We start from the raw sequence: 24,778 nt of genomic DNA, 5'->3' as shown, positions 1-24,778 counted from the left end.
GTGCACTCACATGGAAAGATCTCCAAAAGCTAGTGTCCTGTGAAGACAACCAAGCTGTCGAATAATATGTACTGTATGCATGTATATTTTCCTATGTAAAAATAAATGCCACATACATGTGTGCACATGCGCACACACACACACATATGCCTCAAATTGAGAGGAAGTCTGAAGAATTCATCCATCAATTGTAACAGTAATTGTCTCTGGGAAAGGTAGCGCAATTGTGTGTGAATGTGGTATTTCCATTTCTCATGAAAACTCACACACACACGTTTCTTGAATTTTTTAATGTGTATGAATTAATTTCAAATTTTGAAAACAAAAATGTTAAAGTTAAACATAAATAATAAAACCATTGAAAGTTGTACATAAATACCTGATCTCCTCCACATGAGAAGGAAAAAACTTTGTGCAAGCAAAGTATAAAACATAAAAACATAAAGCAAAAAAACAATGTGAAAAAAATTATGAAAGAAAATATTTCTATTTTCAGACACAAGTGGCTCATGCTTCCCAGCACTTTGGGAGGCCAAGGTGGGTGGATCACTTGAGGTCAGGAGTTTGAGACCAGCCTGGCCAACATGGTGAAACCCCATCCCTACTAAAAAATACAAAAATTAGCTTGGCGTGGTGATACACACCTGTAGTTCCATCTACTTGGGAGGCTGAGGCAGGAGAATCACTTGAATCTGGGAAGCAGAGATTGCGGTGAGCCAAGATCGTGCCACTGTACTCCAGCCTGGGTGACAGAGCATGACTCTGTCTCAAAAAAAGAAAGTATTTCTAGAATTAATTACATTAAATGCTCTGATGTCAAAAAATAAAGAATATTTAAAAGTAAAGAAAAATGCTTAGCCTGGTGTGGTGGTGTGCACTTGTAGTCCCAGCTACTTAGGAGGCTGAGGTGGGAGGATCACTTGCGCCCGGGAGGTTAAGGCTGCAGTGAGCCATGTTTGTGCCACTGCATTCCAGCCTGAGCAACAGAGCAAGACCTCATCTCTACTAAAAATCAAAAACATTAGCCGGGCATGTTAGTGTGTGCCTGTACTCCCAGCTACTTGGGAGGCTGAAGCAGAAAGAGCACTTGAGCCCAGGAGTTAGAGGCTGCGGTGAGCTGTGATTGCACCAGTACACTCCAGCCTGGGTAGCAGAGTGAGGTCCTGTCTCAAACAGAAAAAAAAAAAAAAGTTAACAAAAACTGGAAAATAATTTAGCACCAAATATGACAAATATGACAAAAAAAAACCTTTATATTATAAAGGATTACAATGAAAAAAAGAAAAAAATAAATAAAAAGCAAGCCCTGTGCCTTCAGCCCGACTTTGGTGTGTAGCACACATTTGAAATTATCACCCATGCCCTTATTTACCGACTGGAAAACGGACATGAAGCTGGTGAGTCACATGCCCCAAGCAGACAAGCTGCACACCCTGGGCTCGCCTGTCCCAGCAAGGCCTCCTGCGAGGGGAGGGGGGACCAGCCGCTTTCCACCCACCCCCTCCATCACCTCCCCTGAAATCCTCACACCCTGCGTCTTCCCTGGATCTTGGCAGAACCCAAATTCCTATCCTATTTGAAATTCTTTCTGCTATTTCAGATTTCTCTTTGGGGATGAATTGAGGTCTGCCTCCAAAAAGGAGAAGTCCAGGTACAAGAAAAAAAGTCTCCAGAATTTGCCACACACGAGGTGGCCTCTGGATCCGCGGGAAGCTCAGTCCCTCTTATATTTTTATCTCAAATGATTTCACCACCCTTCCAGCCTCGCAGGGAGAACCCGTGGCGTGTCGCCGGCTGCTCTCTCTTCCTCTAGCTGGAAGGGGCATCGGGCCGGTTCAGCCCCAGAAGGAAAGTGAAACCGACAGGAGATGAACAGCCTCTCCAAAGTCACGTGGACACGAGCCATCATTCCCAACCCACCAAAGGACAGGGCGTCAGCCTGAGGACCATGTGTGCATCCCAGAATGGCTACATTGGACATGAATTTTGAGAAAGAATCAGTCTCCGAGGTTCTCGATGGTGCTTTTGTTTCCATCGGTGGCTCTCCTGTGCCCACCCGGAGCGGAAGGCAGGGACTCTATGAGGAAGTAGGGGCTCTCTCCCCAGGCCCCACACACAGCCTGACAGCCCTGCCTCCCATGGGCACCCCCACCCCTGCCCCAGTGCTGACTGGGCATGGGAGGACTCCTAAACCACCACCACCACCTGTCCTAACGTCATGCGGAAGAAGGGGGGAATTCCTGCACCTAATAACTCAAATCTGGTAGTCAGGCTGATTTGGGACAGGGATAGACAGTTATTTTCAAAGAGAATATTGGATTAAAGTTTACAATTAAAAGACCTTGTCAGCCAGGTGCGGTGGTTCACGCCTGTAATCCCAACACTTTGGGAGGCTGAGGCAGGTGGATCACTTGAGGTTAGGAGTTTGAGACCAGCCTGGCCAACATGGTGAAACCCCATCTCTACTAAAAGTACAGAAATTTAGCTGGGCGTGGTGGTGCACGCCTGTAATCCCAGCTATTCAGGAAGGTGAGGCAGGAGAATTGCCTGAACCCCCGAGGCAGGATTGCAGTGAGCCGAGATCGCACCACTGCACTCCAGCCTGGGTAACAGGGCAAGCCTCCATCAAAAAAAAAAAAAAAAACAACTAATCATCCCTTCAAGCACTTATAAACATCAGGCTCCTAGAGAGTGTATGGGAATTGAGTGTGGACAGATCATTAGTATGCCACCCTTGCCTCTGGAACAGGTGATGACTCGTAAGAATGAGCCGTTCAGTGTGGGGCAGGGGACGGAGCATGCATTAGGGTCAGACAGAACTAGGTAGAGTTCTAGACAGAGCTCTGCTGCTTCCTAGAATAAGACTTGAGCACATTATCTAATCTCTCAGTATTTATCTATAAAGTTGGCATAATAATGAAAATCTCCCCCAGATCTTGCAAAGTCAGTGACGTAGTACCGTGCTTGGCATAGCATAGTGTTGGGCACATATTAGTTAAGATTGCAGTCTCCAACCCTCCTTCTTCAGTTTCTTCATCTCTCAAGTTTGCTACTGTGTTGGCTTTACCTACCTATAGCCATGGACTGAATGTGTGTGTGTCCCCAAAATTCATATGTTGAAGCCTGACTCTCCAATGTGAGGGTATTTGGAGGTGGGGCCTTTGGGGGATAACCAGGTCATAAGGGTGGGGCCCTGATGAATGGAATTAGTGCCCTTATGAGAACAAACACAAGAGCATTCTCTCACTCTCTCTCTGCCACATGAAGATACAGTGAGAAAAAGCTGCCTGCCAACCAGGAAGGGGACCCTCGCCAGACCCTGGATCTGCCTGCTCCTTGATCTTAGACTTCCCAGCCTCCCACCTTCAGAACTGAGGAATAAAATGTTGTTGCTTAAACCACCCAGCCTGTTAAGAAGCCCAAGCCAAGACACTATCTCACAAACTCAGACTGCCTGACATATAAACCCAAGAGCACCATACAGAAACATTTCCTCATAAGGATTGTCAAGTCTCTGATTGAAAAAATCAAAAATTATATTTCTTAAGGTGGGTGGATAGACTGGGAATGTGAATGGACTCTACAAAAATGAATGATACACCTTTGCTTAGATCTGGAATATGCTGGAAAATACTAAGTCAAAGACCAAGTCCTCCTTTGCAGATGTCAGCAAACTTTGACCCAAGGGCCAAATCTGTTTCCCCTGCTGCCTGTTTTTCTTTTACACTGGAACACAGCCATGCTCATTCACGTATGTATTCTCTATGGCTGCTTGTGCACTAAAACCCCAAAACTGAATAGTAGGGACCGAGCATGTATGGCATGCAAAGACTAAAGTATTGACTATCTGTACCTTTCCAGAAAAAGTTTGCAAACCCTGATCTACTGAATACATTTGAATCTTCTATCATAAGTGTCCATAAATCTGAGGCTGAATGCTAGAAATTGAACTATTTAGCTCTAGAGTCAGTTAAGGTTTACAAGGTTGGAAATTGAGACCAAATGAATCTGAAGGTGAGAACCAAGAGGCTTCTGCCTCATTACTGTGTAGTTCTGAAGTGAACTGTAGATCAAAATAAGGCTTGAAAAGAAAAAAAAATAAAAATGAGTTTTTTAAATGCGAGGCAGCACAACGGAATTGAAACAGGACTAACCTGAGAGTTAGCCAGCTGTGCTGTAGTGCCTGGTCTGCCACCAATGAGGTGTGCGATGGGGGCAATCGCTTCATTTCCCAGGGGCTGTTACATGATTTGTAAAATGAAGGGCTCACTCATTCACCAAACATTTCTCGAACTCCTCCTAGGAGGAACTTGCTGTCTTAGACACGGACGTCTGGACCCGCTGATCTCTAAGATGCCTTTCCAGCTTTAGAGCTCCATTTAAAGTGTTTGGTGATACTGGAGCTTTGCGGAGTGGCGATGTGAGGCACCCGGAGTTAACGTGCACACAGTGCTTTTGGTTCTGCGGTGTTTTAATGATATTCACCATGGTGGTAATTTATCGCCATCTCTTCTTTCCAAATAGATCGCGTATTAGTGTAAGTCCAGTCCACTGAGCCAGCTCCTCCCATCTGTGAGGGAGGAGGCAGCCCCCAGACAGCTGTGGACGGGAACTTCACCTTGAATTATGTAACAGTAGCAGGGGATGGGCAGATTGGCCTTCTCAATTATGCTTCCTTAGACTGGCATTTACATGAGTTTGCAGACCCTAAACGCTCACCAGCAGACACAGTGAGGATGGCTTTATCCCTGGAGTAATTAATCCATGTAGCAAAGGGATCTCCAAGGTGCTGCCAACAATCTTGGGATAATTGAGACCTGACAGCAAATAAATCCCCCAGAATCAGGACCGCTTTCACTATCCCAAAGCCCCAAAGTGAGAACCACCTTCCAAAAACTCAGAATCCAAAGCCTGTTAATCCCCTTTTGTGGCGAGCCCATCCTCCTGGACCGCCTGCCCTGCTCTCCTCCCCGATAATACCCATTCAGGGCAGTGACCCCAGTTGGCAACCCAGAGCCGCGTGGGCTGTGGTCAAACAACACCCAGATGAAAACTGCAGCTGATGACCTGGCCTTTCGGGTCAGTAGCTGCTGTGCACAGCTCTCTCCCTGCCTCCTGAAGTTCAAATGCCAGCCTGATTTCTATCTGGAAGCATCCCAGCCCAAACATGGAACAAAAGTTCCCTCTGACAAGCCCATTCGAGTTCCAAAGTATGTTTTTATGTTTGTTGGCAAATAGAACTGTCACCAGCAACAATAACAACAGTGTTTTCCCTCGACTGAAGCTACTTCATTTCTTCACATTTGTTCCAGGGCTGGAACTGGACAGATGAATAATGTAGGCTAGGCGGCTGGCCCAAGTCCTGACCTCGTGCCTCCAAAAGCAAACACAGAGGTGAAAATGGAGACTTGTTTGAACTCTCACTGCCTAATTTAAAAAAGGAAAGGAAAAAAGAAAAACAAACCTCCCACCATCCTATTTCATCAGTGTAGACACTGATGGCTTTTGTTTTGTTTTGTTTTGTTTTGTTTTTCTTTTCTTTTCTTTTCTTTTCTTTTTTTTTTTAATTTCATACTTTTTGAAACATGGAACTACAGCCCTCTACTGGTGCAAGGAATGAAGCCAATTTCTCAATCATCGAGGCTACCCTGCCATCTTGTGGCCATGTGAGGGATGCACAGGTGTAGATCAATTTCTCAGCATCATGAAACATAGTCTAGGTAAGCCGTTGGAAGGGTTCTTCAAAATATTTACATGGGCTTTCCTTTAAGACATTTCAGGAAAACATCTTGTATCGTTTGGGGAAAGCATCAGTGGGATTTGGAATCAGAATGTTGGTTCCGCATTTAAGCTCTATCAATGATTTGTGACTTCATCCCTGAGCAAATCATTTCGTGTTTAGGAACCTGTTTTCTCATCTGTAAAATGGAGGTCATAATCAATGTTTGATTCTTGGAGTTTTGTAGTGTTTATGTAAGATCATGCATATGAAGAGTGCCTTGTCCACTTTAAAATCACATACACATGAATATCTTAAAAATCCCTAGAGAAATAGATTCTATCATCATACTTGGTAAAACTTTAGAAACTCGAAATCTGTTTCAGTGACTAACCTGACTATAGTTGAAAGCCCTGGCCTCAGAATAAAGAGAAGGACTTTACACTGTCTTATGCTTTCCTAAAGATACATACTGCCAAGTTCTCTCCGTTTTCATTTTTCTGATTTAAGTCAAGTCCGTTTCTTCGGCCTTGCTTCACAGGGCCAGCCAATGAATAATGGGGAGTGTAGATGCGTCTTGGAAGGTGAAATAAGTTTGCTTACATGGAATCACAAAGGCTCATTAGTGTGGGGGCTTGGGTATTTGGCTCCCTCATCTTTTGGAAAAAGCCCAAACCTGACACAGCAGCTAAAGGAGCCTTCATAGGATGTCGGTGCTGCACGATGCTGACGCGAGATGACTCATCACACACTAGATGGGTTTGGCCACTGCTTCTGTGCAGCTGTTTGCAGAAAGCCAAAAATTTCCAGTGCCAAGCTGGGGGCTTGGTGAACAAACCCAAATGTTACTGTCCTCATCCCTTGCTAAATTTCAGGTCTGCTTGGGTCCGTGGCCCAACCAGTGTTAAGTCTGCTGATGAAAGTCCAAGGCACTGTCCTCTGTGCCCTCTAGTTACTGTGTCCTCGAGTTACTGAATTTATCATTCATCTCACTGATGCATAAGGTAGGCTTAGGGTACATTTGGCAGCAGGATCAATAGTTTTGCAAAGAAAAAATAGATGCCAGCCAAAGGAACATCAAATCCTTGGGCGAATGATGAGGACAGATGACTCATGTCCAGGCCATCTTCCCTCCGGGCTGGGCTCCGCTGCCTCCATGCTCACCTTCTGTTTCCAAGTTTGGTTCACTAGGCCCATCCTCAGGAAGCCTCCTTTAGGATTCAGAATGAGTCACCAGCCCTCCAAGTGTGCTCGCTGGTGAGGATTATAGGAGTGGGAGGTAAGCTGTGTCTACAGGACATCCTAGGGCACATCTGGGGGATGGAGGTGAAAGGTTATCCCTCTGCCCTGCAGAATGAGGGTCCCCTCTCAATCTCCTAGAGGTGATGTGCCAGAACTCCGGAATCAGAAGGCACTCATGCCTCCTACCTAACTTTTTTTTTTTTTTTTTAATACTGAGTCTTGCTCTGTCACTCAGGCTGGAGTGCAGTGGCGTGCTCCTGGCTTACTACAACCTCCACCTCTCAGGTTCAAGTGATTCTCCTGCCTCAGCCTCCCGAGTAGCTGGGATTACAGGTGCCCACCACCATGCCCAGCTAACTTTTGCATTTTTGGTAGAGATGAGGTTTCACTATGTTGGCCAGGCTGGTCTCGAACTCCTGATCTCAAGCGATGCACCTGCCTTGGCCTTCGAAAGTGCTGGGATTACAGGTGTGAACCATCACACCCGGACTCTTCCACCTAACTCTTACAGGGCTATCCCAGAATCTTCCAGAGAGACCACCCTGTGGATGCAACCTGGGGTTTTCTCCTCCACAGGCCACGTCTGAAAATAGGAGGTTCTTCCTCTCTTCCACACTGCGAGAGAGAGAGCAGTCAGGGAGAGAGATCGCAGTCAGGGAGAGACATAGCAGTCAGGGAGAGATAGCAGTCAGGGAGAGATAGCAGTCAGGGAGAGATAGCAGTCAGGGAGAGAGATAGCAGTCAGGGAGAGAGATAGCAGTCAGGGAGAGATAGCAGTCAGGGAGAGAGATAGCAGTCAGGGAGAGATAGCAGTCAGGGAGAGAGATCGCAGTCAGGGAGAGATCACAGTCAGGGAGAGATCGCAGTCAGGGAGAGATCGCAGTCAGGGAGAGAGATAGCAGTCAGGGAGAGAGATCGCAGTCAGGGAGAGATAGCAGTCAGGGAGAGATCGCAGCCAGGGAGAGATCACAGTCAGGGAGAGATCGCAGTCAGGGAGAGAGATCGCAGTCAGGGAGAGAGATAGCAGTCAGGGAGAGAGATCACAGTCAGGGAGAGATCGCAGTCAGGGAGAGAGATCGCAGTCAGGGAGAGATCACAGTCAGGGAGAGATCGCAGTCAGGGAGAGATCACAGTCAGGGAGAGATCACAGTCAGGGAGAGATCACAGTCAGGGAGAGATCGCAGTCAGGGAGAGATCGCAGTCAGGGAGAGAGATCACAGTCAGGGAGAGAGATCGCAGTCAGGGAGAGATCGCAGTCAGGGAGAGATCGCAGTCAGGGAGAGAGATAGCAGTCAGGGAGAGATCGCAGTCAGGGAGAGATCGCAGTGAGGGAGAGAGATCGCAGTGAGGGAGAGATAGCAGTCAGGGAGAGAGATCGCAGTCAGGGAGAGAGATAGCAGTCAGGGAGAGATCGCAGTCAGGGAGAGATCGCAGTCAGGGAGAGATCGCAGTCAGGGAGAGAGATCGCAGTCAGGGAGAGATCGCAGTCAGGGAGAGATCGCAGTCAGGGAGAGATCGCAGTGAGGGAGAGAGATCGCAGTGAGGGAGAGATAGCAGTCAGGGAGAGAGATCGCAGTCAGGGAGAGAGATAGCAGTCAGGGAGAGATCGCAGTCAGGGAGAGATCGCAGCCAGGGAGAGATCGCAGCCAGGGAGAGATCGCAGTCAGGGAGAGATGGCAGTCAGGGAGAGAGATAGCAGTCAGGGAGAGATAGCAGTCAGGGAGAGAGATCGCAGTCAGGGAGAGAGATCACAGTCAGGGAGAGATAGCAGTCAGGGAGAGATAGCAGTCAGGGAGAGATCGCAGTCAGGGAGAGATCGCAGTCAGGGAGAGAGATCGCAGTCAGGGAGAGAGATAGCAGTCAGGGAGAGATCACAGTCAGGGAGAGATCGCAGTCAGGGAGAGATCGCAGTCAGGGAGAGATAGCAGTCAGGGAGAGATCGCAGTCAGGGAGAGAGATCACAGTCAGGGAGAGAGATCGCAGTCAGGGAGAGATAGCAGTCAGGGAGAGAGATAGCAGTCAGGGAGAGAGATAGCAGTCAGGGAGAGATCGCAGTCAGGGAGAGAGATAGCAGTCAGGGAGAGATCGCAGTCAGGGAGAGATCACAGTCAGGGAGAGATCGCAGTCAGGGAGAGATCGCAGTCAGGGAGAGATAGCAGTCAGGGAGAGAGATCACAGTCAGGGAGAGAGATCGCAGTCAGGGAGAGATAGCAGTCAGGGAGAGAGATAGCAGTCAGGGAGAGAGATCGCAGTCAGGGAGAGATCGCAGTCAGGGAGAGAGATCGCAGTCAGGGAGAGAGATCGCAGTCAGGGAGAGATTGCAGTCAGGGAGAGATAGCAGTCAGGGAGAGAGATAGCAGTCAGGGAGAGATCGCAGTTAGGGAGAGATCGCAGTCAGGGAGAGAGATCACAGTCAGGGAGAGAGATCGCAGTCAGGGAGAGATAGCAGTCAGGGAGAGAGATAGCAGTCAGGGAGAGAGATCGCAGTCAGGGAGAGATCGCAGTCAGGGAGAGAGATCGCAGTCAGGGAGAGAGATCGCAGTCAGGGAGAGATTGCAGTCAGGGAGAGATAGCAGTCAGGGAGAGAGATAGCAGTCAGGGAGAGATAGCAGTCAGGGAGAGATCGCAGTCAGGGAGAGATCGCAGTCAGGGAGAGATCGCAGTCAGGGAGAGAGATCGCAGTCAGGGAGAGATCGCAGCCAGGGAGAGATCGCAGCCAGGGAGAGAGACAGCAGTCAGGGTTTTCCTTCAGGAAGGTGCAAGAGGGTGAGATTTTCTTCAGAGATTTTCCATATTCTCTTTAAACACTTAACAGGAGCCAAATGAGAGTGGAATTAAAAGTACAATGGACAAATCGGAGCTGAAGCACCTACTGTCTAACAAGAGCAGAAGCGATGATGGCCACAGTAAGACTGCAGACGGCTATCGGAGGTTTCTGTGATAGGTGGAAAAACATTGGCCTTGGAAACTCAGACCTCTGGGTTTGAGTGCCAGCCACGGGGCCAAGAGATTCCAGAAGGCCAGAGGTGGGGACTGTCAGAGTCCACTGCTAGACTAACTGGATGTCTTCACATACACAACTGGCAAATGGACCCTTGTAAGATTGGAAAATTTGACAGCAAAACAACAGAGAAGGGGACACTGCCTGTTTTACATACAAACCAATGAATTAATTTATTTGGAGAAATAATCTCATTTTAGGATACTCTTTTTGATTTATTTAGGAAGAACCTATTAATATAACAGGTAAAATAAGTTACCTGCCCTCTAAACTCAATCTCACAAAAGTGTGAGAAGGAGTAGGAGTCAGGGAATTAGAGGGAGGGGTGGAGTTTAGGCAGAGACTAGAGTCTCTTTAGACTTTCAGTTTTCCAGATCATATATAAATCACTTTTTTAAAACTTTTATTTTAGGTTCAGGGGTACATGTGCAGGTTTGTTTTTTTGGTTTGTTTATTTTTGAGATGGAGTCTCGCCCTGTTGCCCAGGCTAGAGTGCAGTGGCGTGATCTTGGCTCACTGCAACCCCTACCTCTTGGGTTCAAGCAGTTCTCCTGCCTCAGCCTCCCAAATAGCTAGGACTACAGGCGCGTGACACCACTCCTGGCTAATTTTTGTATTTCTAGTAGAGACGGGATTTCACTGTGTTGGCCAGACTGGTCTCGAACTCCTGACCTCAGGTGATCTGTCTGCCTGGGCCTCCCAAAGTGCTGGGATTACAGGCATGAGCCACCGCGCCCAGCTGTGCAGGTTTGTTATATAGGTAAACTGTGTGTCACTGGGGTTTGGTGTACAGATAATTTTGTCACCCTGGTAGTAAGCCCAGTACCCAATAGATACTTTTTCTGCTCCTCTCCCTCCTCCCACCCTCCACTCTCAAGGGGGCCCCCGTGTGTGTTGTCCCCCTCCTAGTATCCATGTTTTCTCATTGTTTAGCTCCCATTTACAAGTGAGACCATGTGGTATTTGGTTTTCTGTTCCTGTGTTAGTTTGCTTAGGCTTATGGCCTCCAGCTCCATCCATGTTGCTGCAAAGGACATGATCTCATTCATTTTTATGACTCCATAGTATTCCATATTGTATATGTACCACATTTTCTTAATCCAGTCTGCCCTTGATAGGCATTTAGATTGACTCCATGTCTTCACTATTGTGAATAGTGCTGCGATGAACGTATGTGTGCATGTGTCTTTATGATAGAATGACTTATATTTGTTTGGGTATGTACACAATAATGGGATTAACGGGTTGAATGGCAATTCCTTTTCTAATTTTTTGGTAAATCACCACACTGCTTTCCACAGTGACTGAACTAATTTACACTCCCACCAGCAACGTATAAGCATTCCCTTATCTCTGCGACCTCACCAGCATCTATTTTTTTTTTCTTTTTAATTATAGCCATTTTGACTCATGTGAGATGGTATCTCACTATGGTTTTGATTTGCATTTCTCCAGTGATTAGCAGTGTTGAGCATTTTTTCATATGATTGTTGGCCACCTGTATGTCGTCTGTTTAAAAGTGTCTGCTCATGTCCTTTGCCCACTTTTTAATGAAGTTGTTTGTTTTTTGCTTGTAATTCTAAGTTCCTTACAGATTCTGGGTGTTAGACCTCTGTTGAATGCATAGTTTGCAACTATTTTCTCCCATTCTGTAAGCTGTCCATTTACTCTGTTGATAGTTTCTTTCATTGTGCAGAAGCTCGTTAGTTTAATTAGATCCCATTCATCAATTTTTGTTGTTACTGATATGGTTTGGCTCTGTGTCCCCACCTAAATATCACCTTGAATTTTAATGATCCCCATGTGTCAAATGGGGATTATTTGAACCAGGTGGAGATAATTGAATCATGGGGATGGTTTCCCCCATGCCTTTCTCATGAGAGTCAGTGAGTTCTCAAGGGATCTGATGGTTTTGTAAGCGTCTGGCCTTTCCCCTGCTGGCACTCATTCTCGCGAGAGTCAGTGAGTTCTCACGGGATCTGATGGTTTTATAAGCGTCTGGCCTTTCCCCGGCTGGCACTCATTCTCGCGAGAGTCAGTGAGTTCTCACGGGATCTGATGGTTCTGGCCTTTCCCCTGCTGGCACTCATTCTCGCGAGAGTCAGTGAGTTCTCACGGGATCTGATGGTTTTGTAAGCGTCTGGCCTTTCCCCTGCTGGCACTCATTCTCGCGAGAGTCAGTGAGTTCTCACGGGATCTGATGGTTTTGTAAGCGTCTGGCCTTTCCCCTGCTGGCACTCATTCTCGCGAGAGTCAGTGAGTTCTCACGGGATCTGATGGTTTTGTAAGCGTCTGGCCTTTCCCCCGCTGGCACTCATTCTCGCGAGAGTCAGTGAGTTCTCACGGGATCTGATGGTTTTATAAGTGTCTGGCATTTCCCCTGCTGGCACTCATTCTCTCTCCTGCTCCTCTGTGAAGCGACGCCTTCTGCCACGATTGTAAGTTTCCTGAGGCCTCCCCAGCCATGTGGAACTGTGAGTCAATTAAACCTCTTTTCCTCATATTTAAATTATCTAGTCTGGGGTATTTCTTCATAGCCGCATGAGAATGAACTAATACAGTCACAATTGCTTTTGATGTCTTTGTCATGAAATCTTTGCCAAGTTCTTTGTCCAGAATGGTATCTCTGAGGCTATCTTCCAAGGCGTTTATAGTTTCAGGTTTTACATTTAAGCCTTTAATCCATCTTGAGTTGATTGTTGTACGTGATGTAAGGCCGGGGTCTAGCTTCAGTCCTCTGCATGTGGCTCGCCGGTTCTCCCAGCACCATTTGTTGAACAAGGAGTCCTTTGCTGATTGCCTGTTTTTTCAGCTTTGCCGAAGATCAGATGGTTGTAGGTGTGCAGCATTATTTCTATAAATCCCTATCTAATGAACAATTCTCAGGTTGTTAATAGATAAATGTAACTCCTAGGCCCAGCCCCTAGGGCTAAGTTGGCTGTTCACATTAAAATGGTGATCCTGGAGTCCGGCAACAATTAAACAACTGTGCTCACTCCTATAATCCCAACCCTTTGTCGGCCAGCCTAGAAAACATAGCAAAGCCCCGTCTCTACAGAAATAAAAAATAGCCGGGGCCGGGCACGGTGGCTCATGCCTGTAATCCCAGCACTGTGGGAGGCCAAGGCAAGCAGATCACCTGAGGTCGGGAGTTTGAGACCAGCCTGACCAACATGGAGAAACCCCGTTTCTACTAAAAATACAAAAGTCGCTGGGCGTGGTGGCACATGCCTGTAATCCCAACTATTTGGGAGCTGAGGCAGGAGAATCGCTTGAACCTGGGAGGCGGAGGTTGCAGTGAGCCGAGATCACGCCATTGCACTCCAGCCTGGGCAACAAGAGTGAAACTCTGTCTCAAAAATAAATACATACATAAATAGCTGAGCATGGTGGTATAATCCTCGCTACTCAGGAGGCTGAGATGGAAGGCTTGAATGAATCCAAGGTAATAGTGGGCTATGAGTGCCCCCCTGCACTCCAGCCTGGGCAACAGAGCAAGACACTGTCTCTAAAACAATAATATCCAGACGAATGGTGCTGTTATTTCTCTTCTTATCCACACATCTCTCATCCTTGGTTTTAAACATTTTTCAATGTCTAGCATTCATATTGTTAGGCCTAGTAATTCTCCTGCTATACTATAATCTCTCCTAAGTGTGAGAATCAACTTAACTGCTGGCATCAGAATTTTTGCTGAGAAAAACACGCTATAGTCAATGGTTGGGTGGGAAATGAGCTCTACACTGAAGGGTCTGCATGTCAAGCGGTCTCACCAGTGCCCAGGATGAGGTCACAGCTCTGCATTACTCAGGAGAAGGACCAGAGAGTAGAGAGTAGAAATGGGAAGGAGGAAGAGGACTGCTAAGTGGCACCATCTCTGGACCCCCAAAATCTTCAGCAGTGTCTTCTAAACACAGTACTGCTTCTTGTGAGTGATTTTCTGTTGTGAAATCCAAAGAAGGAGCCCGGTTTTATGGCAGGATAGACACAGCCTAGGAGCGGAAGGCAGCCCCCAGCAGGCCACACCCCCGTCAATTGGCAGCAACCTTCAGGATGACTTTGGCTTCCATCAGAATTGGGAGTTTTGAGACAATGTCACCTGGAATGTCATGATCTCAACTGACATCTGGGCTTCTCAGAGATTAGCCCAGGAATTGGTGTACAAGGATGTTTATCACAGAATGACATATAACATTGAACAATTGGAAACCTAAAGGTACAACAGTGATCTGGTTACGTAAATTAAGGGCAAGCTAAGTGAGGAAATAATATGCAGCCATTAAAAATTGTGTTTTCAAAGAACATTTGATGACCTGGGAAAACCCTGCTATAAGGTCAAGAAAAGACAAAAAATTCAGAATATTACTGTTGGTATTAGTTCCTTTTTTTTCATAGGTGCCTTTTCTTGACTTTAAGACTAAAATTTTGACATAGATGACCCCAGAGTTTGTGGGATTATAAGAGTTTGTGACTTCTTTTTTTCTTCTCTGTGCTTTCCAAACTCTCCATAATGAGTGGAGTAATTTTAAAATCAAGGAAAATAAACATGACTTTTAAAGAGTGGGAGTGCAGCTTGTTTGTGTTCTTCGGTTTACTTGGCAGAGACTCAGGAGAGATGAGCAAGAAGGATGTTGCCCTTAAGTAATGTTTGGTCGTGATTTATTTACACTGTACCTGTTTAGGTAGAGATAACAATTGCTTAGCGGAGATGAGAAGAGATATTATCTTTACGGGATCACCAGTGTTTTCAGGGAAAAAAGAAAGAAAGGAAAATCAGAGGGAAGAGATAGGAAACAGAGGGAAAAATATGTTTAGGCTTTTTTTAAAAAACAGACTTACAACTATCCAGTGATTGGCCGGTCGCAGTGGCTCATGCCTGTAATCCCAGCACTTTGGGAGGCCGAGGCGGGCGGATCACGAGGTCAGGAGATGGAGACCATCCTGGCTAACACGGCGAAACCCCGTCTCTACTAAATATACAAAAAATTAGCCGGGCGTGGTGGCGGCGCCTGTAGTCCCAGCTACTCGGGAGGCTGAGGCAGGAGAATGGCGGGAACCCGGGGGGCGGAGCTTGCAGTGAGCCAAGATGGCGCCGCTCACTCCAGCCTGGGCGACAGAGCGAGACTCCGTCTCAAAAAAAAAAAAAAAAAACAGAACTATCCAGTGATGTCTTCCTTTCTGTCTGTCTGTCTGTCTGTCTGTCTGTCTGTCTTTCTTTCTTTCATGAAGCCTTGCTCTGTCACAATACAGGCTGGAATGCAGTGGTGTGACCTCGGCTCACGGCAACCTCCGCCTCCTGGGTTCAAGTGATTATCTCACCTCAGCCTCCTGAGTAGCTGGGATTACAGGCGCCTGCCACTACACCTGGTTAATTTTTGTGTTTTTCACCATGTTGACTAGGCCGGTCTCAAATTCCTGACCTCAGGTGATCTGCCCACCTTGGCCTCTCAAAGTGCTGGGATTACAGGCGTGAGCCACCATGCCTGACCAATTTCTATTGCACATTTTTGTGTTTCTAGTTCTCTTTTACCAAGTCAAGGAAGTGGAAGTTGGATTATGCGTGTTTTGGCAATCATGCTGGAAAGAATTTACATGTGTGTGCACGCACAGTGAGGCAAGCCCTACTCTCTGTCTTCCACGAATTAACTGGTATAAGTAAGGACAAATAGTTTGGGAGACCTTGACCCCCGCACCTGCCAAGCCCCACAGAATTGAGGAAAGCTTGATCATGGTGCACAGCAGAGTGGAATGTGATGGTTTTCAAATCTTCCTGCTACCAGGCTCAGAGTTGCATGAGGCCAGACCTGGCATATGATGATCCCCGAAATATTTAAGGAATAAATCGTATCAGACAGGGCTGGGTGCGGTGGCTCACACTTGTAATCCCAGCACTTTGGGAGGCTGAGGCAGGAGGATCACCTGAGGTCAGGAGTTTGAGACCAGCCTGGCCAACATGGTGAAACCCCATCTCTACTAAGAATACAAAAATTAGCTGGGCGTGGTGGCAGACGCCTGTAACCTCAGCTACTTGGGAGGCTGAGGCGAGATGATCGCTTGAACCTGGAAGGTGGAGGTTGCAGTGAGCTGAAGTCGCACCATTGCACCCCAGTGTGGGCAACAAGAGCAAAGCCCAGTCTCAAAAAAAATAAAAATAAATAAAAAATAAATTAAAAATATATATATATATATATATATATATATATTTCAGACACTCTGGGTCAGTCAGAAAATGCATCCAGCCCAGTGCCCCATCCCAAACTGTGCTACCGTGAAGACATAGCTGATCTTCTTGATATTGACCACCAAAGAATAGGATCACACTCCCAAGACATCCCACAACTAATTTTGGAGACCATGGCATGACTTGGAATCAAGTACAAGTTACGCTGCTTCTGCCCGTGCAACCCTGGCCAAGCACATCACCTCTCCAGACCCCACCTTTGCAAGCATAGCTCAGGACTCAGGGGTTTTCAAGGTGGTTTCAAGCACTAATAGTCTATGATTCTTTGCCTGTAAAATTTACATGCGAGAGATCGTGTGCGTGTGTGTGTGTCTGCGTACGTGTGTGCATGCGTGCATAATGCTTATTTGCCCAAATGGAAGATAACTTAATGCATAGATGACAATTTCAGTGCTATTTAACCCTAAGGGAAAAATGAAAAGAAACACCATTTGTTGGGCATCTCTTGAGTCTCTGGGACTATTTTTGGGACTATTCTTGGCATTTGTGCCATATTACCACCTTTAATTCTTACAATAACCCTAATTATTCTCTTATGTTATTATACAGTGTGCAGTTTTGGACTCTGAAGCTCAGATGTGAAATATCTAGTTCATCTGGGCATTAACAGCCACAGATAAGAAACCCGGACTAAGCCCAAAACAGCAGATCCCCAGTTCAGTGTATTTGGGAGAAAGCAAATCCCCAAAGGGCAACATATGCTTGGTCACTTAGGGAGGCTAAGTTATATTGAAAACTAGGAAACCACTGGTAGTTCAACTTTGCTATTTATCTCAACCCCCCAGAATTGAGGCAACCTTGATCATGGTGCACAGCAGACTCTAATGCGAGACTTCGAGCAAAAGCCATCAACACTCTTTGGGCCTGAGTTCCCACGTCTATAAAAGAAAGGAATTGGGTGAGAGGATCTTTCCTACCTATTCAGTTTTTCAAATAGTTAGAGTCTCATTCTGTTGCCCAGGCTGGAGGGCAGTGGCACGATCATAGCTCATTGCAGCCTCTAACTCCTGGGATCAAGCAATCCTCCCACTTCAGCCTCCCTCAGTAGCTGGGACTACAGTTGCACACCACCACACACGGCTAGTTTTTAAAAAAATTATTTTTTGTGGAGATGGGGGTCTTCCTATGCTGCCCAGGCTGGTCTCGAACTCCTGACCTCAACTGATCCACCCTCCTTGGCTTCCCAAAGTGCTGGGATTACAGGCGTGAGCCACTGCACCCAGCCCCTCTTCCATATTAAACGTCCATCATTTGCCCCAGACTGTCAGCTTTCACAGGGTGCCTCCAAATTCCAGAGACTGTATCTCGTTGAGCAACTCCACGTTCACCTTTCATGACTTTTCTGAGTTTACTTCCTCCTGGCATTACCAAGCGCTAGCCTCCTTCTGTCGAGCTGTGTGGTTCAATGACTGCTGCAGAGACTGCGAGCAGAGCCGGATGCCAGCCCCCATCTTCCAAGAGGACCTGTCTTGCCTGACACAGACAGGAGCTGCCTGCTGACCTGTCCCCACAGTTGCTCTGTGTCGCAGCCCTCCTTGGCAACCTTCCCCAGCGACTCGCAGGTGTTGCCTGCCACCAGCTCTCAGACACCGCCTGAAGCGTCAGCTGGCCCTGGTGCCTTTGCCATTGGGAATACTGGCACCAGCGCTGCAGAGTACACGGAGCTGTTGTACCCTGGGGCCTTCAAAGGTGCCTTGCACAGACGACGTCCCACAGGGAGGATAGTCTCACCCCATTTCACAGATGGGGAACTGTGACCACAGGACCTCCTCGTCTTCCAAGAAGGAACAAAAGCAAGGTGTCAGCCAGGGCAGAAATAAAAGCTCCAGCACTCTCCCAAAGCAAGGCAAGCACTCATCATCGGTCATGCGTCTTTTTACCTTTTGAAACTTTGTCGGATTTATATATAGCCTCCATCTTGTCCCTCTGAACTCGGCAGGGCTCGTAATCAGTCACTGGGCTGAACACCTGGAACTCTGTGGGGATTATCATTAGAAGGATGCGAGGCCAGGTGTGGTTTTGGACCAGAGACCTATTGGAAAAGGGAGGATTTCTCACTTTCCAAGTTTACTCTGCTCAAGTTAAAACAATTAACCTCCTTTCCCCTTCAAACAACTGTTCTCCACAGCTTTCTACCAGCAATCTTCAACCCAAAGACATAATGTCAAAAGTAGACTCTCTCCCTTTCAGAACCTTCAGATGAAAAGGCAGATCAGACCTGCCCTTGGGGCTTCTTTCTGCCATTGTTGCCTTCTCTTCCCCACCAACTTCACCCCCTCCTTCCAGACACCAGGGCCTCCAGAGAGCAGCATTTTCTCTAATGCTGGGGTCATGGAGCGATGGTAGCAAAAATGGGTTTTGCACAGTTAGGCCCCCATTGCTCTCCTTGCAAGAGTTTGCCAGGCTCGCCAGCAGGAAGGGAAAGGCAAATGGCAAAGGCATCCCCAGTTGGGGTCTTAGTTCTCTTGACGATGTAGCTCTCGGCACAGTCCCCTTCTTGGGCTGTACCCTCTCCCAGACACACACGCGCGCATACAAACACACACACACACACTCAAAAACTCTTGGTGACATGAATATTTTCAGGGAATCACATAGCTCTTCTTACATAATACTATAGCAAGCATGAATTGAGTCCTTATTCCATTCTGGGCATTGTGCTAGGTGATTTTCATGCACTAATGGCTTCATTAAATCTTCACAATAATCCTGTGCAGAAATACGTGGCATGAATTTGAGGCCCAAGAATTGAATGAAATAACCCAGGTCACACAGATAGTGAGTGGCAACGCCAGGGCTTAGACCCAGTCTTATCTGACAGATGAGCTTGCTAGCCGTTGTAGGAGATCCTTTCTGTGACTTAGCAGGTCAACAATAGCTGTCAAGGCATTTCGGGTCTGTATGAGGCAGCCCTAGCCACCTCTTGGCACCTACATGCCTGAGAGCGAAGCTGGCACTCACCCATCTCACGTACACTGACTTTTCCTGAGGTTACACGGAGGGACGGAGATGGCCTGCCACCCTCTGAAAACACTGTCCCATGTAGGATTTCAGATGATGAGAAACAGCTGGTCACAGAAAATTAGCTGATCATCTTGCAGACTTTATCTAACCCAGTGGTTTTCAAACCTAGCTGTACATGAGACAAGTGGAGAGATTTGTTTTAAATCCTGAAGACCAGGCTGTACCAGGTCATAGAATACGTGTTTATTTCCCCTCTGCCTTCATACGTTGACACCACCATCCTCAGTAGAATGGTGTTTGGAGGTGGGGCCTTTGGGAGGTCAAGAGGTCACTGGGGTGGAGTTCTCATGATGCGATTAGTGCCCTTATAAGAAGAGACAGAGGAGAACTTGCCTCCTCTCCCTCTGCTCCCTACCACGTGCTCTTCTGCAGGAAGATGGCCGTCTGTAAACCAAGAGGAGGGCCCTCAGCAGAAACCAACCATGCTGACACTCTGGTCTTGGACTTCCAGCCCCTAGAACAATGGGAAATATGTTTCTGTTGTCAAGCCATCCTTTCTATGGTATTTTTGTTATAGCAGTGCAGATTGACTAAGACATATCTCATGCCAATTAACATGTCGTTGGGACCCAGTCATCAGAATTTTTTTTTTTTTTTTTTTTTTTTTTACAGTATTGCTCTGTCACCAGGCTGGAGTGCAGTGGCACAATCTCGGCTCACTGCAACCTCCGCCTCCTGGGTTCAAGCAATTCTCCTGCCTCAGCTTCCCGAGTAGCTGGGACTACAGGTGCCCACCACCATGCCCAGTTAATTTTTGCATTTTTGGTAGAGATGCAGTTTCACCATGTTGCCCAGGGTGCTCTCAATCTCTTGACTTTGTGATTCGCCCACCTCAGCCTCCCAAAAGGCTTGGATTACAGGTGTGAGCCACTGTGCCCAGCCCCATCAGAATTTTAAGATAATATTTAATATTTTCAAACAATCACAGATTTACCAAAAAAGTTGCAAGTACAATACAAAAAACTTTTCCTGAACCAATGGAGAGTGATTTGCCAAGCTAATCCATCATCTTCCTCACACGTTCTAGTGTTTATTTTCTACAAACAAGGATGTTCTCCTATGTAGCCTCAATATAAGTAGCAAAATCAGGAAATTAACATTGTTACTTCTCTACTAACTAACCCTCAGATTCCATCCAAGTTTCCCCAGCTGTCCTAATAACATTCTTTATAGCAAAAGGATACAGTCCAGAATCCTTTGATCAGTCATTGACCAGGTGCCTTTAGTCTCTTTCTTTTTATTTTATTTTTTAGAGATAGGGTCTTGCTCTGTTGCCCAGGCTGGAGTGCAGTGGCACAATCATGGCTCACTGCAGCCTCTAACTCTTGGGCTCAAATGATCCTCCCTCCCCAGCCTCCCGAGTAGCTGGATTTACAGGCACACACTACCATGCTTGGCTAATTTGTTTTTTAATTTTTGTAAAAACAGGGACTCACTTTGTTTCCCAGGCTGGTCCTGAACTCCTGACTTCAAGCTATCCTCCTGCCTTGGCCTCCCTAAGTGTTGGGATTATAGGCATGAGTCACTGCACCTGGCCCTTTTAGTCACCTTCATTTTGGAAGAGTTGTTCAGTCTTTCCTTGACTTTCATGACCTTGACACACTTGAAGATTATTTTGTAGGATGTTCCTCAGTCTGGGTTTGTCTAACATTTCCTCACAGGGAGATTTTGTTTACTCCTCTTTTGGCAAGAATATCACAGAAACGATGTTATGCTCTCATTGCAGCCAACTGGGTGGCTCACAATTTTCATTTGTCCCATGATTGCTAAAATTCACTTGGATCACTTGATTAAGATGAGGCGTGCCAGGCTTCTTCACTGTAAAGTTGCCCCTTTTCCTTTGTAAATGAATTAGTATTTTGTGCTGAAAGATAAGAGGTGGGTTGTGTGTGGGAAGACTGACCAGCCATTGGTTATTTTTAACATCATGATTTCAAAGGGCAGGTGATTCCGAACTACAATCAATTTTGAGAACAAGTGGCCTAACTCCTTCCTGTGAGGGCCCCCATGACATGAGTTAATTATAACAAGAGCTAAAATTCATTAGCTAACATTTATGGAGCCCTTAACTTTATATGCATCATTGACATCATTACAGCCACTTACAGTTATTATGCATTTATTCAACAAATTCTTACTGAGCACCTACTATGGGCCAAACACTGTTCCAGGAACTGCAAATACAGCCATGATCAAGAAAGACACAAACTCCCTTTTCTTGTGGAGCTGACACTCCAGTGGAATGCCACATGCCAAACACCATGCTAATTACTTTCTGTTCACAGTAACGATGACAATAACAACAATAATAATAGTGATTTACTTTTATTGAGCACTTACTGTGAACCAGACCCTTAGCTCACCCTTACAACAACTCTATGAGGCAGATACTTTTATTATATACTTATGAACTACTCTTTAAGTCAGGGGTAAAAAAAGGCTATAAGCCTCGTAGAAATGCAGTTCACACCACATTTGATACAGTAATGATGTTCCCTCCAGTCCCAGCAAAGATGGCTACAGACACTCAGGTTTTGAAAAGTTCTAGTGAATTAACAAAATACCACCTTACACACAGCAAGCTGGCAAAAATTAGAGAGTTGGACAATATCAAGTGGTGGCAAGAACATGGGAAAATGTGAACCTTTGAGCATTGTTGGTTGAAATATCAGCTGGGGCAGCCATTTGGAAGAGAATTTTCTATAGGTATTCCCTAGGACCCAGGGAAACTATGCTTGGCATATACCCTGGAGAAATTGTCACACAAGGTCACAAAGAGACATACACAAAAGGATCACACAGAGTTGTATGTACTGCAGAGTTGGAGGTAATCTGGGGGCCATACTAGGAAAACAGACAAGCAAAATAAGCTATGTACATTTGGCTAAATGCTTTGCAGTAGACAGAAGAAATCACTTAGACTGTACACATGTATAAATCTTAAAAGAATAAATGTTAAGTCAAAAATGTAAGAAACAGAATATTTGTAGCATAATAACATGTATAAGACTTTTTAAACAATATACAGCTGTGCGTGGTGGCTCATGTCTGTAATCCCAGCACTTCGGGAGGCCAAGGCAGGCAGATCCCTTGAGCTCAGAAGTTTGAGACCAGCCTGAGCAACACAGCTAAACTCTGTCTTTACCAAAAATACAAAGAATTAGCTATGCATCGTGGCATGCGCCTAGGGTCCCAAGCTGCTCAGGAGGCTTCAGTGGGAGGATCGCTTGAGCCTGGGAGGTCCAGGCTGCAGTGAACATCAATCAATTGCACCACTGCACTCCAGCCTGGGCAACAGAATGAGACTCTGTCTCAAAAAAAATGCCTATCTATACAAAATACTGCATATTATGGAGGATATATACATATATCTGTGTGGTGGAAGGTGGATTGGAGGGAGAGGCATGCATTAAATATATAAGTCTGGGTATGCCTGGGAAGCGGAAGGACAATGGGATTGGAGCTGGGTTACAAAGAGGGACATAATAATTAACTTGAAAATAGAAGAGGAGCCTTGTAGGGACCATGATAATAGCATGCTATGAATTGATAATTGCGATCAATTTGATTCTGTGCCTGGGAGCAGAATAGAGTGGGGGAGGCAGTGCATGAAAATATTTGGGGAAAGGCTACATGAACACTCCAGAAAGAGCTTCTTTATACACAACCCTCTCCTAACCTATGCCCATGGAGAGACTGAGGTCTCTGGGACAGTCTCGCCTTTTCACGACCTATTTATCTCATGAAAACCATCCTATATCGATGTCATCCTGACCCCTACCTGAACCACCTCAGTACCCTCCTGGACTTTCCTTACAACAGTGTTCTATGATGCCCTTCCTGGTGATGGAGGGTCAAGACCTGAGGCTACTAGACGCTGGAAGAGACAAGGAAGGAGCCTCCCCTAGAGGCTGCAGAGAGCTGACACCTGGATTTCAAATTCTCCAGGGCTATAAAAGCACATCTTTCTTTTGTAAACCATCAAGTTTGTGGTAATTTGTTAAGGCAGCCCTAGAAAACTAATACAGTTCCTCAATAAATACTTGTAGAATGGAAAAGCAAAGGTCTACAGGATAAATATCCAAACCCGTTAGCATAGGAGACAGCACCGTTTGGAAATTAACTGCTGCGTTCTGGTAGTCTCGCCTACCAGTGAACATGCCCTGCCCTCATGTCTGCCTTTGCAGGTGCCCTTTCCTCTGTCTGAGATGCTTTTCCCCACCTGGACCCCACTGTGCAAGGTTCTTCCCTTGTGGGTCTCTGCGCACCAGAGCTCAGGGAAGATTTCACAGTGTCCCAAGATATGGGTGAAGAAATAGATTTTTTTGGAGAAAAAGAAGCCATGGTCTTCTAACCCTCCCTCTGAAAGGCATGGGAGGGCCTGGGTGCCAAAGGGCCTGCAGGAGAGGAATATATGCCCTTCTGTCTTTTTGTGGACCAAGTGTGAGAGAGCAGCTCTGTCAATGGACTCAGGCTGGCAAAGGTCATTTGGGGCCAAGATGCCAGAGGCAGGTGCAAGTGGTTTCCAGGAGCTGTCTGGGGAGTGTTGCAGACCCCCAGCAGGGCAAGGAGGTGGGGAATACAGGGATGGAGGAAACCTCTCTCCTCTACAAAGTTGAACTGGGATGCAGCCCCTCCTGCTGGGAGAAAGGTAGCACTAGATGATTTTTTTTTTTTTTTTTTTTTTTTTAGACAAGGTGTTGCTCTGTCACCCAGGCTGGAGTGCAGTGGCTCCAGCCTGGTAGAGACGGTATCTAAGTATGTCAACCGGGCTGGCCTTGAGCTCCTGGGCTCCAGTGATCCCCCCGCCTCGGCCTCCTGAAGTGCTGGGATTACAGGGGTGAGCCACCATACCTGGCTCTCCCAGCTGACTCTTGGTACAGGCAACAAAGAGCTCCTGGCTTACTTTGGTACAGCTGTGCTCCTGCATCTCAGTCCTCAGGGAAACGCCTCTTGTTCCTTAGGTATCAACCCAGCCCTGCCTCCTCTGGAGCTTCTCCCTGGCTCTCCCCTTTTCCATCCCATCTATTGGAGCTGACTTGGTGGCAAGGTCTCCACCTGTTTTGTTTTGTTTTGTTTTGTGTTTTTGGACAGGGTCTTGCTCTGTTGCCCAGGCTGGAGTGCAGTGGGGCCATCATGGCTGTTCACTGCAACCTTGAACTCCTGAACTCAAGCAATCCTCCCTCCTCAGTCTCCTGAGTAACTAGGACTACAGGCAAGCCACCACGCTCAGATTGTGTGTGTGTGTGTGTGTGTGTGTGTGTGTACACCCATATATATATCTATTACCCAGGCTGATCTCGAACTCCTGGCCTCAAGCAATCCTACCACCTCCGTGTCCCAAAGCGCTGAGATTACAGGCATGAGCCACCACGCCCAGCCAATCACCTGTATCCTGAATCTGTTTTCTTGATAACTTGTTTGGCGTCTGGCCTCATCTTTCCTGGAAGTAAACATTCCCTCAATTTTGTCCTCCTGTTTCTAGACACTGTTTGTAGGTAGCTAACCCTGCTCCGGGCCTGACTCCTCTCCTTTCCTTATAATCTTCCCA

The 24,778-nt window shown here is 46.6% G+C and overlaps 1 long non-coding RNA gene across 1 annotated transcript in view; it reads right to left on the bottom strand.

Annotated features, from left to right (window-relative positions):
• The window catches only part of LOC139356408 (uncharacterized), a 52,123-nt gene extending 37,052 nt beyond the window's left edge, over positions 1-15,071 (bottom strand). Inside the window, exon 1 of the long non-coding RNA XR_011608246.1 lies at positions 14,802-15,071. This is a non-coding gene — a long non-coding RNA (uncharacterized lncRNA). The remainder of the gene's footprint in view (positions 1-14,801) is intronic.
• Between the last annotated feature and the right edge of the window lie 9,707 nt (positions 15,072-24,778).

This window comes from Macaca nemestrina, chromosome 1 (assembly GCF_043159975.1).
Source record: "Macaca nemestrina isolate mMacNem1 chromosome 1, mMacNem.hap1, whole genome shotgun sequence".
Lineage (NCBI taxonomy): Eukaryota > Metazoa > Chordata > Mammalia > Primates > Cercopithecidae > Macaca > Macaca nemestrina.
This window is presented reverse-complemented; position numbering and strand designations above follow the sequence as displayed.